Here is a 17,013-nt window from a genome sequence, read left to right as displayed (position 1 = left end):
CGATCTAGACCAGCAACAGCAATAGCCGTGTCAATGCCTCTGCGTTTTAATGATAATGAATGAATGGAAGGTTGCATTTTTAATGTTGACATCAAAGTTTCTAGACTAGAGTGTGCCGCGCCCCAATCACTGAATGAATGAAAACCTTCTGCAGAAACAGAAAGTCTGCTCTTTGCTGCGCAAAGCATGTTTCAGCAATCAGCACATTTAGATAAATGCTATAGTTGTCACACAGACACATGCTATTTTTTATTTTTGTAATATGGAATTATTTCAGGGGGGAAAATGCAGTGGAAAAAATGTCTTGCAATGTGTTTCAAACAGTAGCTGGCTGATGAAGTCACCAGGTCCAGGGTGATGGAGAGATCTCTGGTTTGACTCTTAAAGGGATAGTTCAGGATTTTGGACATCGGGTCTCATTTCCAAGTGAGCCAGTGTGTTATTTATCATTGGAGACCGTTTTAAACTATTTTCATTCAGTCTTTCTATTTGCATAGATCGCTAGTGCTAGGCTAGCGCAAGTCGACGGGCCCGCAATCTAAAGGGCCATACGTTACTGGCAATGAATGCGGTGCCATCAGTCTTTCCAGATGCATCAACAGCTACTGATGAACAGGTTGGTAATAACTTTTAGTCGGCTATAAAGCTTTCCCCTTTCATAATGTTAGCCTACTGATAGATGTGAATGATAACGTTAGTGGAAATAACGGAATAGCCGTCTATTTCGCTGGGGACGAGTACAAACCTGTTTTCGTTTTTTAAAGGTCTCATTCCCCGAGAAATCGTTTAGTACTTGTTCCTTTTGAAATACGATAGGTCACTCAGAGTTGCATATTCATGCTGAACGTGAAAATGTTTTTCTACCTCGATTGCCTGCATTAGCAAATTAAAGAAAATAGACGCATAAACGATCGAATCAGAAAAGCCTTACAAGCTGACGTCAGCTGGTGAATTATTATTCATGACCTCGCCCACCTTGGCTTGCGACGGCCCACGGGGAGACAGTATTGAGTTGGTGCCTGTGCTATTTGTGGCTATAAGAAATCAACGTTGCATCTCTTGGCCAAGAAAGAAGAGTTGAGGAAGAAATGGTTGGATCGGACATTACCACTATTTCAACATTTACGCGGCTCGGGCACGGCGATTGAATACAGATAGAAGAGCCGCCTCTGTGCATCACGGCGGGGTGAATTGAATTGGACCTATATGAATTGGTCCAACAGTCTCTCAAACCTTGTAGGCCTAGTGTACAGCTGTACTTGAATTTGATTGTCTTTACAATCCACCAAAGTTGTTTATTTGTCTTTATGTTGTGTGTTGCAATACATTATGTTTTCTCTGATTGTTGTTATCTGAAAAGGTAATACAGGAGATGTGCGCTGTACCACAGTCCACCCCTAAAAAGGACTCCTCTGGACCAGTATCATCCAAGGAATCAACTGAGTGTTCTGGGGCACTGAGGTTGTTCATCACCTCTCCAGAACAGGCAGCGCCACGCCCACGGAAACAGCATTCTGCATCCAGGTTCTATTTTGCCCTCCGTCCTCTCAGAAATTGGAGGCAAATTTAGGTAATTGTGTCATTTATATGATTGTTTCATTCATATTGTGATCTGTGACAACTGTATTATCATTACATTAATGTATTTTGTATAGGAGACCCACAGTGCAACATCAGGCCAGTAGAAGGAAATCCAACTGCCATCAGCCCAAGTAAGACATTGAACTCAAATAAATACTAGTATTTGTTTGACATTTATGACTTCATACACTGACAAGGATTATACGCTCTTTATAAAAGGACAATGCAGTATCTTCAAAATTTAAAAATTACTTGTCTTGATTCTGTTAGAAAAAGATTCAGGTTCACAGTTACATTTAATACAGTCTGTTGTCCACTACACTATTGAAACACTAGATATACTTGCATATTTATTTGTATTCTGTTGTTTATAAAGGAGGAGCAAACAGTAGCTGAAGATGCCAACCCACTGGACCAGAGTATGAGTTCAATTGAGGCTGCATCAAGTCATCCAGTTGACAGCAGCTTTGTTTTACCGAGCAGTACATCAAGCTCCTCCAGCTCTGACATACACTCCGCTGCAGGAGCCAAGAACAGGTCAGGAAAAAAAATGGATTGTCAACGAGTCCAGGCTAATGCAGCTCTTCACAACATGCCACCAGTGTGGAGATTTCATTGAAGAGGAAGACAAGAAAGTGACCGCTGCTGGGACCCGCATACACATCAAGTGGAGGTGTGAATGGACACTCAGGGGAATGGGATTCATGTCCTCAACTGTGTGGAATGCCAGAAAACAACCTGCTGGTTGCCTCATCCATCCTGGGGCCCGTTTCAGAAAGCAGGTTTAGTGAAAACTCTGAGTTAGTTAACCCAGAGATGAGGGAAACTCTAGTTTTTCGGTTTCACAAAGCCAGTTCAGCTTAACTCTGAGTCAATTACCCTGGCAACATACTCCGTCAACCTAACCTGCTCGCTGGCAGGTTTTCTTCAACTAACCCTGAGTTTCTCCTGCTCTTAAGTTGAAGCCTGCACACTGATGGCAGTGGCAGACATGGCGTGTCCTTTTATTGAAGAGCCAGTTGATGTCGAGGCGCAGATACTCCACAGAAATCTCAGTCGGGAGAGGATTATTAGACCCCGATTGGATGTTTTATCATTCCCTGATGAGTACCTGTTTGAGCGTTTCCGTTTCTCTGCACCATCAATCATTTATTTAAACAATATTCTCAGCCCTCACATCGTTCACATGACACATCGTGGACACGCTCTCAGTTCCGAGCAAATTCTTTGTATTGCACTTCGTTTTTTTGCCAACGGCAGTTTTTTGTATAACGTCGGTGATGCAGAGCATGTGTCCAAGGTCTGTCGTGCTGTGTCACTGAAATGTGACACTTGCGCTAAAACGGCTACTATACACGTTTGTAGTGTTCCCAAGTCACAGACCCACCAGACTTCTCAAAGAAGAGTTCCACAGAATTGCAGGTATCTGTCTAAGCAATAATTAATTTATGTCATAAAGCTTTGAGACTTGAAGCACTAATCAGTCAATTTGATATATTTTAGGGTTTCCAGGTGTGATTGGCTGCATAGATGGCACTCACATTCCTATCATAGCTCCTTCAATAAATGAAGGAGATTATGTGAATAGGAAATCTGTCCACAGCATTAATGTACAGGTAGGCCTAAATAGTAGCCTTTAATATTCCAAATGAAATATACTTCACTATACAGCTAATTACTGCTCTCCACTCTGGAGATCATATGTGATGCAGCCCACATGATCAACAATGTGGAAGCGTCTGTGCATGACTCACGAATGTTTCGTGAGTCTACACTGAGTGCCAGATTTGCCCGTGGTGAGTTTATATACAGTGTATAGCTATATCCTATGATCAATATTTTGTTTCCTTCAACTGAAACAAACTCTTGTATTATCATAGGAGAGTTCGATGGTTACCTACTCGGAGACAGAGGGTACCCCTGCCAGCACTATCTGCTGACCCTTACCCTTACCCTGACCCACAGCAACACTACAACTTGGCTCACTGCAGGACAGGAGCCAGAGTGGAGATGACCATTGGGATACTCAAGGCCCGGTTCCAGTGCCTTCGTAGGCTCAGGGTCACCCCAGAAAGGGCTTGTGACATTATAGTGGCATGTGTGGTTCTCCACAACATTGCCACTATTAGAGGAGACCAATGTCCTACTCTTCCCCCAATGATCCAGATAATAATCCTGACCCCCCTGCTGATGCACGAGATGGAAGAGCTGTTAGAGACATGATATGCTTCAATCATTTCTAACTGACCCATCACCTCCCCAGTGTTAAAGAACGACAATATGCCTCTCATTTTATGAGGTCTTCTTTATTTCCTAGAAGGACAAAATTTGTACAGTTGTTAATCCTTTGTTGAAACAATTAAAAAACATCCACCTGTGGGCACGTCACCCACCTTTAACTAATGGTCCAGCAGTTGTATTTCCAATTTTGTTTTGGTGATCTGCAGCCTTATATGTTCCATTTCCATTTGGGATTTGTTGATTTGTGACTTCAAATAAACCTTATACAGTTCTTTCACAGGGAGCTATAGGAACATAAATGACGTTGAATTTCACAGTGCCATGTCTACTTAAGTGTCATTGTAAGTTGTGGGTCAATGCTCATCTTACTGAGGCAAGCTGTTCTGTGGAGGTTGATGGACCTTCTTCCTCATTGTAAATGGCAGCGTTGCTCTGTTAGAGAGAAAGAAGTTGCAAGTTATATTGTGGAACAACACTATTATCTGAAACCAAAGTTATTAAAAAAAAAAAAAAAAGTGTAAACCTCAACAGGCCTCTCTGAATCCCTCTCTGTGGCAGCTGATAAGGTGTCTTCATCATCCTCCTGTAACCAACTATTGTAATCTGCAGGAGACCTGGAAGTGTACCACAGTGCAATGCTGAAGTACACTCAGAAGAGGCTCCACTTCATCTACAGCTCTATGAAGCATGCACCCTACTCTCTTTGATGGACCACAACGAGAATGTTGGCCGTCAACAAGCAACGACCACTGATGGTAGGCCTACACATAATAGATAATTGGAGTGATGAACAACTTCAGTGCCCCAGAACACTCAGTTCATTCCTTTGATGATACTGGTCCAGAGGAGTCCTTTTTAGGAGTGGACTGTGGTACAGTGCACATCTCCTGTATTACCTTTTCAGATAACAAGATATAAAAATATAATGTATTGCAACACACAACATAAAGACAAATGAACAACCTTCTGTAACAAGTACACTGTAAATTTACTTGTCAATCCTTGGTTTGTTTACATTGCTGTGCATTTTGGCATTTATTCCCTCAGGCACTGATATACAATTTGGTCTTTCCAAATCAAACTAAAATATGGGTTGCCAGGAAGATGTACGAGCCAACCAGGCAGACTTTCAGGAAGGATTTGGTGGAGCGAGTCCTGGAACGGTGCCAGGATCCTACTGTGAAGTTTACAGATCCAAAGTCGTACATCCAGCAACCAGCTATATCCCACAACATAGCCCCCACTCCAAGACCGGACAAAGACCGATGTGTTGCAGAGCATGTCTCCCGATTTAAAAGATGCTAAATACGGTCTGCAAGCATTAGTAAAAAGACAACTGGTGAACAGCAAACTTATATTTATTGAATCATTTATGTACAGTTATTGAAATGTAAACATTGGAACACAATTGTTTATATACAAAAGTAAAGTTATACAAATCAACCAAATGTATATGTTCTTTCTGTGTTTGATATAAAGGATATGGTGCAGTAGCAAATGTTTTCTAGTAGCCTACAGTAGTGTTGTGTTCAGAACAATCTCAGAGCATCTTGTGCTTCCCTGAAGCCAACATATTGTCCAGTGGCCGAAGGGTATTTGTTTCGGATGCTGGTCACAACACAGGATGGAAGAACACGTCAGTTGCCTCTTCCCAGCTGTGTTCCTTTCAACCCCCACTCTAGAACGATTCGGTAGGCCACCAATCGGTACTGCCTAAAACAAGAAGGAAAACAAGTAAGCTTTTGGGAGCAGGCTCTTAGCAAAGACAAAATTTAACTTGGGTAATAGCCCACATAAAGACAATGGTCCTACTGCTGTTTATGGTGGTAGACTGATTTGGTGAATTCTTTAGGCTAAAAAGCCTACGGCCTATGCCTACATAGTAATAGCTGGCTTAGCTTTCTCGATTATCGGCCACTCTTTAGACTGAGGCTGTGGTTGTACATCAAGGGTAAAGAGTATGCCTAGCCTATAAGAATCAATATGGTATGTTCATGTATGGACTCCAACTAGGCAACAAATAATATTTTGTTTGGATTGCAAACTTACAAGAGTGACAACTGGCCGTTGGGTCCATCGGGTCTGGGTCTTCTTTTCCAATGGATTTTATCGAAGGAGAAGAATGTTTCGAGCACTCCTCGATTTAGAAGGGGGGGGAAGTCCTGGTGCTCTGTTATGCAGATTGGTTTGTTTTGGGAGGCGCTATTCGCAGACACATCTAGATCTTAAAAACTAGTGTTCAGCTCCATTTCTTGAATCTGTGGGATAACTAAGTCCATGTTACGGCCCGTTGTCTAGGAGCAACAATGAATTGATGGACACGAGAATTACTGAAGTGGGGGTTTAATCAGATTCCCGCATGAAGTCAAAATGTGACTTAAATGGCCAAAGGCCGGACAATCATAGGTCTCACGCAGGAGACAAAAAAAAGAGAAGAGGTGGCAAGGCTTCAGCCCAACCGCCAATCCTTGTGTGAGAGAGAGCTTCCACCTGGACCTGGTCTGCTTAAATAGCCTACACCACCAGGTGTAGGCCATGATTGCCAATCAGCAGCTGGAAGCAGGTGAAAGTTAGAAAATAATCCATAACGCATAATAGTACTAGCAGGGAAGTGCTAAAGTGCATATACAAACTAAATAAAATAAAGAGGGTCCGTAACAGTCCCACTCCCTGCAGCAAAAACATTTGTTGTCTGTCTGCATTTTTATGCATTCTCTGCACTGGCACCACAAGTCTCCAGATGTCTCCCGGTTCTCTACTGCAGCTCCAGTGGGGGCTGTCTCTACAGACACTCTTTCTCTTTCTGCCCTTTGGGCATCCATCTCTCTCAGTTCTTCGTCCGTGTATTCTGGTTCGTACAGGTACGGTTTGTTGGATCCAAGTAATTCCTCATCGTCTTCAAAATCACACATCACAAGACACATCGCTATGTTGTCTTTCAAACGTGGCGATCTCTTGTGTAATGAATAGGCTAATACAATTCCTCTTAGTACTCTGCTTCGGTAGCGGCAGGTAAATAAACTATAATAGATCCGGTTGCATAGGTAAGTCCTCCGCTGCCGAAGCCTATACGGAAGTATAAACTACCCTGCTCCTGAGACACAAGTCCCTCAAAATGCAATGCGATACAAGGATAGTTTCATTTCAAACATTATTCTATCAACACAGACATTTACACTGATAGTATGACGTAATAATTGATTTGCCTCGGGTGTACTGTGTAGTGGGTAAGACTGTTTTTATTGGCAGGCTAGCAGGTCCTGTCGACTTGCGCTAGCCTAGCACCAGCGATCTATGCAAATAGGACTGAATGAAAATTGTTAAACGGTCTCCAATGATAAATAACACACTGGCTTACTTGGAAATGAGACCCGATGTCCAAAATCCTGAACTATCCCTTCAAGTAAGAACGGGCATTTCCTCTTTCTTTGTTTAGATGGAGAAAATGTTGATTTGCCCAATGCAGTGACAGAGTTTCAACAGGTCCAAAGTCACCTGGGGTAAACGTTTGTCATCTGTGTAATTATGGTAGGCTACTTTATTATCTTGTAGGATTTGCCCTAAAGGGAGCATTTAGATATTGAATAAGTGGGGGTGTCCCCCTACAACATGGACCCCCAGGTCAGGGCCGGTTGCTGAGACACACAGTCCCCCATGGAGACAAAGTGCTTTCTACCGTGAAGGTGTGACGTGAACCACTTCAGGACAGTCCCAGAGAGCCCCACCCAGTCTTCAGACCGTTACTCCCTGTCATGAAATGTAGTACCTTTATTCATGTGGTCTCAGTGCTGGGGGGGAGAGGGAGAGAGAGGGAGAGAGAGAGAGAGAGAGATGTTGCTAGGACTAGTGAGTGGTCATTAAGAGCCGTGTGTGCCGAGAGTTTTATCTTCATGTCAGGTTTCGGTCAACGACTTGCAAGGGGAAGTGACTACATACATATCACCCACAGCTGTACACCACCATGTCAAGGCATGATGTTTCAGTACGTTTTGAGTGCTTTTAACTGCGGTGTGGCGATTTGAAATACTGGTCCGATGATTCAGACACGTCCCTAAGTGTCTTGGAGATGAAACTGTGACCTCTAAACGACCCTTCCAAACCCACTATCCACGCTTTGGCCACTATGATCTCTCTAGGGGCAGTGGCTGCTCCTCCATTGACAACCCTTCACTCACCCTCTTCATTTGAACCTCTCATTTTCTAGTTTGTTCTGTCATTCTCCTTCTTCTTCATCTTCTTCCTCCTTTCTTTTTCATCTTCTTCTTCCGCTCCTCCTCCTCATCCACCTCCTCCTCATTCACCACCTCCTCTTCTCCTCCTCCTCCTCATTCACCACCTCCTCCTCCTCATTCTCCTCCTCCTCTCTTCTTCTCCTCCTCCTCCTCCTTCCCCCTGGAGGCTATTGGGATCACTCACTTGTCCTTCTCTGGTCCTTCTCTGCTGATCACTGGTCGTCACGAGCCATTGGAGAAGGCTGACCTTCCGCAGAGGTCCCTGGCTCGGCGGTGACAGAGTGTAGTGGAGGGCCCGTGGCGGAGAGAGGCTGACGCCACGGCGATAGGTAATAGGTGTTGTCATAGTCCACAACGCAGCCTAATGATGCCTTCACTCCATCTCCCATTAGCCTAAAATAAAGACTGGGACTTTGGACGTTACACAACGCCACTAACACTGTTTTACCTGTGATGCTGTACAACTAGCTAACCGCATGTGTCTTAGTAGGTTATTTCCTTTTTTTCCCCACTCCCATTACACGGCTAAAGGAAGTATAGGGAAACGTATCGGAAAGCGGGTTTGATATCCGAGTCAAATCGGATTACACTTTCCCATGTCAAGCCTTAATACGACTCTCTTTTTATTCATTTTAAATTTCAATTTTCATAATGTGTCCTGTTGAGTCAATGTCGGTTCCAATCCATAAATCTCACATCCACTATATGCCTGCCAGCACTACATTATCATTATTGACTAGGACCCAGTGGCTGTGTGTATGCTCCATATACTGCGGTGGTGAGAATATATCTGGAGTATATGGATGTTAAATGTGGCCTAACAGGCATTGGTCCACTCTGCTTCGACCACCTCATCAATATACAAATGACCACTAACATTGTACATGCAGCGGCCCTAATTGAAAACCTTGCACACATGTAATAATTTATACATCACCTGCAGATGTTTTATTAAAACCTCTCGTCTCATTAGAATCTGATAGGGTGCTGGGGGTTGCTGGACTCCCATACCAACCCCGTGCCCTGGCTCACATCCCGGACACGGTATGACTTATGCATGGCTTGCCTTGACCCCCCCCCCAGGTAGGCTAATCCTTATCTATAGCAGAATCCTCTCTGCACACCCCTTCATACCCTTCTCCCTGCTCCAGACCTCACCTCCCCTCTGAACCCAACCTCCACCTAAACCTCCACCTTAACCTCCACCTTAACCTCCACCTCAACCTCAACCTCCACCTCCACCTTAACCTCCACCTCCACCTCCACCTTAACCTCCACCTTAACCTCCACCTCACTATGGCCAGAAACCTGAGGGAGGGAGGGGGGTTGATGTGACGTCTAACCGTGTCCTCCAGATATTCCGTGTCCACTCTACATAAGGTGCATGATTCATGATAGCCTTTATCATATACTGGCGGGAACGCCTCCACACACACTACCAATACGGTCTGGATGGACCATAGGAGATTTTGGCCCAAATTCACGGGTGGTGATGGAACACAGACATCACCACTGTTTAACCACAAGGACGGGTGATTCATTGGATTGGCATTTGGAGTGGAAACATTAGTAAACAGGTTGTGTGATCACCCAGCACACCGCAGGCACTCACTTAACATTTACCAAACAGCAGAGAACAATGGGGGAAACAAATACAAAAACAACATGGAAACTTTTCGTTTTCGTTTTCATATTCAGGGAGGCCGTTTTGTTTTCCAAAATTAAACCCAGAACAACTACCGACCACAAACTCTGCAATGCCAAACTTGCCGTATTAATAATTTATCATGGGATAGAGACAAGCAAGGCAATAGCCTATAGCTTGAGACGGCTGTATAACATAACAGCATGGACCCAGGAAAATTAAACCATGCCTCCAACAATGTAACATTGGGCTGTTAGCCGTAATTAAGAGCAGTAATTGAACTCAGGATTGAGAGTGGACGAGAAGGGTTAGTCGAAGGTCATTCTCTGTATTTTCTGTTTTGTATCGCTCCCTCAGTCACTACAATCAATACAGTTGGACCATTACCGCTGACCACAGGTCACGTTGTAATGGCAACTGGTTTCCTAAAGAATACAAGGATGAGTGATCACCTTTCATATCTGCCCATTGTGTTTGAAGGGATGGTTTTCTGTTTTAAGGACCATGTGCCCACTACAATGTTTCTTATGCTCTGGGTTCTTTCCAACGTTCAAGGCTAATATTGAAGGTTTAAAAAAAGATCTACATCGTTTTGAGTTAAATCTGAATGTATTTTTTGATTATGTTGGGCTGCTCCATTTAAACCTTCTTATATTTCTTCATATTCATTGACAATTCTAATCCAAGACTCCCACTCTTAATAAGTGATGAGACACTATATTAATTATTGAGACGGTAACCATGTTAACATTCGAACAAATCTATATTCCTTTGCTCCCATCTTCACATTTCAGACAAGAAATCACTCAAACATCTGTTATGTACCATTCATTGAAAGTCTAAATGGACCCACACGGAGGAGCAGAACATGTGAGAATTTATTGAATCTAGCGATCCTCAGGAATTCTAGTGGAGGTACAAACGAGATCTAACCTTGAATCTGGTTCTGAGAAAAACAGGCCATTTTCCACAGACTGTGTCAATAGCTGTTGACTCACAACAACATTAACCAAACAACATCATCATCGTCATCCTTAACACTCATAGCTCAATTAGCTGTTGTCTTGACACTGAATTGTAAACTCACCACACACACACACACACACACACGGCAGTTATTGTCTTCTGCCCAGTGGTGACCCTGATCCCCTGATACCTTAAGCTTGTATTGATTTTGTGCGGCTCAGCTCTATATATGGTGAGTGATATATCTATATATATATAGGCTGTGTCCCAATTCAGGGGCTGCATCCTTCGAAGGACGCGGTCTATGAATGTGTGGCCTTCTTAGACCGCAAAGGCCCTCACCATCCCCCTGGTGCCCCCCCTCCCCCCCACACGCGTGCGCGTCATGCACACACACACACAAAAGCGCAAACTCACCCATACAGACACACGCACGCACACACAAACACACATAGCATGCATAGCTCTGAGTGTACTGACTCAAACATTTACAAGAATGAAAACACAATGTGGTGTTGATTACATCTCAACATCCGTCACTAACTACAAATAACACAACAAACACATTTCATAACGCAACACAACTTATTTTGCACACACTTATTGTTCAATTTCCAAAAGCCGAATCCACCAGTGACTATTCTAAATGAACTGCAGTCAGAGGATGGGCTTGGCTGGTGTGTGTGTGTGTGTGTGTGTGTGTGTGTGTGTGTGTGTGTGTGTGTGTGTGTGTGTGTGTGTGTGTGTGTGTGTGTGTGTGTGTGTGTGTGTGTGTGTGTGTGTGTGTGTGTGTGTGTGTGTGTGTCACAACGGCTCCCAGGGGCCCCCTCTTGGTGGAGAAGAGAGTGCAGTGTGGTATCATTATTAAATCAGTAGTAGCATCATCTTCATTATCATCAGCGTTATCATTGGATGAGCAGAAAAGCCCATAGTACCACCATATGTGAAAACCACTTTACTACTACATGTAAAGGAAGGTAAGGAAAGCTGTATGTTGGTTCAGGAGGTTGATTAAACACGGAGGTACACCATAAAAACACCATAAAAAATACTACGGTGATAATATACCACACTCATGCAGTACTGACGAACGTTAGCTGTCATGTTAACCTCGTCGCTATAGTTCATTTTTATTATTCCATCCTAATATACTCGTCTTTAATCTTATGCGATAAAGTATACGTGTTCCTCCCTCTATTAAAGCCCATCCATCACATTCACATTTATTTTCTGCTCTATTTTCCTATCCCCATTTCACTATTTCTCTATTATTATGTTTTAAACTTCATATCAGGGAACAAACAAACACATTGGCGTTGTATTTCCTACCCAGCACAGTGCTCCTTAAACACACAGAGCTGGTTTGATCAGATACCTTCAGATCTAATGGAAAGAGGAGCCAGACCTCGCTGCCCTCCGTAGCTACAGGACCTTGTGTAAACTCCATTAAAACAGCAGCACTATGTAATTAGTGTTGGGCCTCACTAAGCATAAGCTGAGCGGTAATTCACTCCTTTTCTCTCCGTTCATCCTTTCCCCCAATCCCTTCTGTATTCGCAACAAAACGGTGCCGTGTAATTTCCTGCAGATCCGGGATATGAATCCAAAGGTTAAAGCGGTAAATATACAGGCTCCCTGTGAATGTGGCTGCCAGTGAACGCAGCAGAATGAGAGGGTGATGCCTCATGCACACTACCTCCGTCAACGGACGGATGGGTGAGGGCGTGTCTGAAGTATGGGGGAGTAGTCTTTGTGGACTCAGCCTGCAACAGGGGCAACACTCTCCTTGCGCTCTCCTTGCACCAGGCGTTATAAAGCTGGCTTTTTCCTGCGTCTTCCTGCTTGTTGTTGTTATTGCTAAATGGATCCCGTAGTCGCAAGGACAGTGTTAACCCTGTACGTGTACCACAGCAATCGCCCAATTCTTAAATCCATTCTTAAATCCCCTGCTGCCGGCCGGCTTTTTGACATTTTCACGGCGGGTTGTATCACAAAGACCATTTCATTGGACATTGTCCAAGTAGCGGCACACTAGTGTATTTGCATAACCGCGATCTGATTGGCCGACGGACCCGTCGCTTCCCGAAAAGTTGAACATTTCTCAACTGTTGACGCAGGCCACGGAGCCGACTTGACGGACGGACCCACAATGCATTTCGAGGGCGCCCCATGAAAAGTCAATGAGATGACGGAGGTAGTGTGCAAGGGGCGTGAGGAATCCACTTTTAGGCAGCGGCCTGTTGAATACCTGCTGTATGAATACCAACCAATAGAGATCAAACGCACGGCGGGTTGACAGGAAGGGTGGCCGTCTCCAGACCGAGCTGGTGCAGGTAGAAGCCCCCCCACCCAACCCCCCTCCGCCTGCACCATACTCTATGAAATTCATGATAGGTTTAGGGCTCGTAGATTGAAGTAAACCAACTCAGGCGAAGGGAGAGCGTCGGATTGGCTAATGCCGTGCCAGAGGGCTGAAAGAGCCAAAATGGAGGTGGTTCTGAGTTGTGTGGCAACCTGCTGCAGAACCACTGATAAAAACCCATTTGGCTGTGTGTGTGTGTGTGTGTGTGTGTGTGTGTGTGTGTGTGTGTGTGTGTGTGTGTGTGTGTGTGTGTGTGTGTGTGTGTGTGTGTGTGTGTGTGTGTGTGTGTGTGTGTACAGTTGGGAAGTGGGTTGTCCCTCTGTTTGTGTGTTGGGGGGTTATGCGTGTGGGCAGTCGGGGAGTGGGTTGTGTGTATGTGTGGGGACTGTGTGTGTGTGTGTGCATGGATGCGTGTCTGGTGTTCCCCGACTGTATCTCAGATATTCCTGGAGAGGTTCACATGGCTCTTGCTGAGCCATCATGGGTTCATACACACACCCACACACACCCACACGTCTCCCTGAAACATGTCCTTTTTAAACCATACATTCCCCCTCAGTACCGGAACCAGGAGACGCAAATCTGTCACTGACAAATTAAATGCAAAATGAGCTGGTTATAAAAATAAAGAATTATAATGGCCAAACCTGTCTGTATTTGAGCCCTCTCTATATATAAATATACAGTATATATCTTTCTCTCACGCACACATGCACATACACACACTCCTGTAAGAAAGAGCTTCTGTGTCAATTATTTTTTTATTTGAAAAAGTGAAATAGGTGGCTGGCGGTAGAGGACACCGGCAACTAGTCAGACACACCTAAAAATGGTTGTGCCCGTGTCACAATCTGTGAACACATCGTTTTCACATGACTCTCCTAATGGATCCCTGCTCTGGTTTCCAGACGTGTGCCATCTTAAAAAAAAAAAAAAAATTTAAAAATGAAAAAGTTTCCCCTCAAAAAAGTGTGTCCACGATGCAAAGTCGTTCCCGCTCAGCCCTCCAGTCCGTTTGGGTTTGGCCCACGCGTGTATTGATTCACGGTACAACAAGACACGTGTTGGCAGTGCACTGTGGAGCCAGCACCACGGTCTGCTGCTATGGATCCTGTTTTGTGTTCTATAAATACAGTGAGCTGATCAATGGAGAGCAGATCCATCAGAAGCGATCAGAGGAAGGTCCAGACTGACCAACCCAAGCTTTGGTTTCGCTCATTTCTGTGATTTTTTTATTTTCCAGGTAAACACCGTTTTTATTATTGGATGATGACATCCATATTAATAAGCATTTTACCATATTCATTTATTTGTGGAATGTTCTGAGATGTTTATTGTAAGTAGTAGAATTAGTAACATAATCTCAGCACATTTCAGCATTTTTTGGGAAACATGTTTTTGTCTTTCCTTAATATTTGATTATGTTAATTTTGGTTTCTTCTTAATCCTACTGCTGCAAAGCATGCCTCCGATTAGGCTTCACCTTTACAATTACAAACCAAACTTTCTGAAAACTTGACAAACCAAGTTGTGCAATTATTTCTAAGGCTATATAAAGGGACATTCATTCTACTGCTTTGTTGCAGAGTTACGATAGTTGAGTTAGGATAGATGCAGTTTATATTATCGTTAATCTTGCCTTCATTTTGCTATGGTAGAGCGACGTTCATAAGACGTTCAACTCTCACTGAAAAATGATATCTTAGAAGGGAGAGTCACATGGCTGCCATGTTGTGACTTTCTTCTAAGATACCATTTTTCAAACAGAAGTGAAGAAACATAATGAAAGACTGAAAGAATATGAAGGAAGAGAGAAATCAGTTATATAACAGATGACAAAATCAGACATAAATAAGCACCATAACGACGATGGAATACCATGGCTAAGTAAAAGTAAACTGAAAGTGAGTTTTGAGTTTGGTAGCTCCTTAACAACATGAATCTATTCCACAACTCTCAGATCCCTATTTTTCTAAGTTTTTCTGCATAGGAGTTTCCCTATTTCTGGAATAAGATGGTAGAATGCTTTTTAATAAGGGCCACGAAGTTTAAATCTGTGTCTGGGATGACACCCCGTGTGTTTGCCTGTGTGTTATGTTGTGTGATAGTACCAGCAGGGGTTCCTAAATGCCTCTAAACGTTCTGTTCTTCTTGCACAAAGACTGCTGCTTGTTTCTCTTCTCCTGCGAGGGATTCTTTATTCTACCAACACTCTCGCATAATGACAACTCCATTTTCTGTTACTCAACTTTAAATTGATTGCTCGTTGTGTTTAATATTTCAATAATTCCAGTATGACTGGCAATTTGAATGGACGTTTCCCTAACCATTCTGATGACATCATGAGGATCGTTTTTTTCATGAGGATTCTCAAACACATTGAACAGAAGAGTGTCCTGGAGGTTTTGTGACTTTTTGTTGTGTGCCTCTCAAGGCTCTGTTGAAGGGCGGTCTGTTTTGGTAGTTCAGGCGTACCATCTCTGTGATCACAATAGTGCAAATGCAAGGGCTTTCCACTCTGTCCATGGGCCATCGGCTCCATCAGCATTGGGTTACCTGATTTGGTGATGGTGACTCAACTGATTTTAGGTGACAATCTTTGGAGATCTCTTCCTCTTTCAAAGGCCCCAGCTATCCATAGCTAAAAGTGGAAATGGAAGTTGTTATTTATTTTGGGATTGTAAAAATACAGGATTTTCTTGGGTACTGCTGCAATGATGTCTAAGCATGAGGGGTAAAAAGGGGCCAAATATATTTGTTTCCAAGGCACTCTAAAGCTTCAATCCGTCTGTGGAATGAGAAAAAACACACCTGCTCTGCTATGGATAGTGGGCTTGGTAGAAACTTTAGTAAATCACAAACTGATTGCTTTTCAACTGTCTGACTGCTACCTGGACGCAGAGAAAATCAAAGCCAAGGTGTGTGTGTGTGTGTGTCACAATAAGAGCCTTTTCTTTGTTGGGGATTGGAGGAGCTGTGAATCCATCCGCTCCCTCCAGCACGGCGTTAAAGTAGCAGCAGACTTCTCTCTGTCTACACTGCGGCCCGCTGGATCCTTTCACTGGATGCACTGGAATGGTTCAAACATATACTCTGTATTAAACTCAAACGTATTGTTTCTTGTGTAAAACACACTAATACCAATACAAATTAAATGTCTCTCAATAAATACATCTCTACATTTCTATGGTCTACAGACGGGTAGGAACTTGTAATGGCTAATCACACCACACCTGGTGGCATGTCATGGGACCTTTAAGTCCTTTCCCCCGGCCCTCTCCCCAATCCCCCTGATTGCCTGGGCCCTCCTGATAGGCAATCTACCACAGCTGTGAGGAGGGGTGTGTACCTCCGTGCACTACCTGTCCACAGGGAGGGGCTGTCCATGGTACTGAGGGGCCATGGTACTGAGGGGCTGTCCATGGTACTGAGGGGCTGTCCATGGAACTGAGGGTCCATGGTACTGAGGGGGCTTGTCCCTGGCTGACGCGTGGGGTTGCCACAACACACACACACACACACACACACACACACACACACACACACACACACACACACACACACACACACACACACACACACACAAACATAAATAGACACATAAACATAAATACACACCCACACACACACACACATAAATACACATCCACATAAATTGTGGGAACCCGGCTCTGGCCCAGCGGCCGTTGAAGCCCAGGGGGAGGGAGGTAGAAGCAGTCTACCACCAAATGGCGCTAATGAGGGCATTGGAGCCGGGGCCAATTAGCTAGATGCAGAGCACCTGAGGAGCAGGTGGAGAAGCAGGGCTTAAATAGCCTGCTTCTCCACTCCTTCAGGGTCTCCCAGGCTGGTGGTACGTACGGAGAGACCGGTCCTCGTGGGTGACGGGATTCCACCCGGAGAGACAGGACTGTGGATTCTTCCCAGGTTTTGTGTTTTTTCAGTAAGAGACTTTGTTCGAATTTGGAATAAATGTGCCTTTTTGG

General features: G+C 44.1%; 2 pseudogenes across 2 annotated transcripts in view; one reads left to right on the top strand and one right to left on the bottom strand.

Annotated features, from left to right (window-relative positions):
* Positions 1-1,372: 1,372 nt before the first annotated feature.
* On the top strand, positions 1,373-5,127 carry LOC311367624 (annotated as a pseudogene). Its single transcript has 5 exons — positions 1,373-1,570; positions 1,656-1,712; positions 1,961-2,359; positions 4,432-4,577; positions 4,870-5,127. The product of its transcript is annotated as an uncharacterized misc_RNA (transcript).
* A 224-nt stretch (positions 5,128-5,351) lies between these two features.
* LOC311367623 overlaps positions 5,352-17,013 on the bottom strand; it is a 34,213-nt pseudogene continuing 22,551 nt past the window's right edge. Inside the window, exons 4-6 of the transcript in view lie at positions 6,452-6,718; positions 5,872-6,091; positions 5,352-5,535 (exon numbers count right to left, since the gene is read on the bottom strand). The product of the transcript in view is annotated as an uncharacterized misc_RNA (transcript). The remainder of the gene's footprint in view (positions 5,536-5,871; positions 6,092-6,451; positions 6,719-17,013) is intronic.

This window comes from Micromesistius poutassou (genome assembly GCF_964030765.1).
Source record: "Micromesistius poutassou genome assembly, chromosome: 22".
Lineage (NCBI taxonomy): Eukaryota > Metazoa > Chordata > Actinopteri > Gadiformes > Gadidae > Micromesistius > Micromesistius poutassou.
The sequence above is the reverse complement of the archived record's forward strand: the minus strand, read 5'-3'. Positions and strand labels throughout refer to the sequence as shown.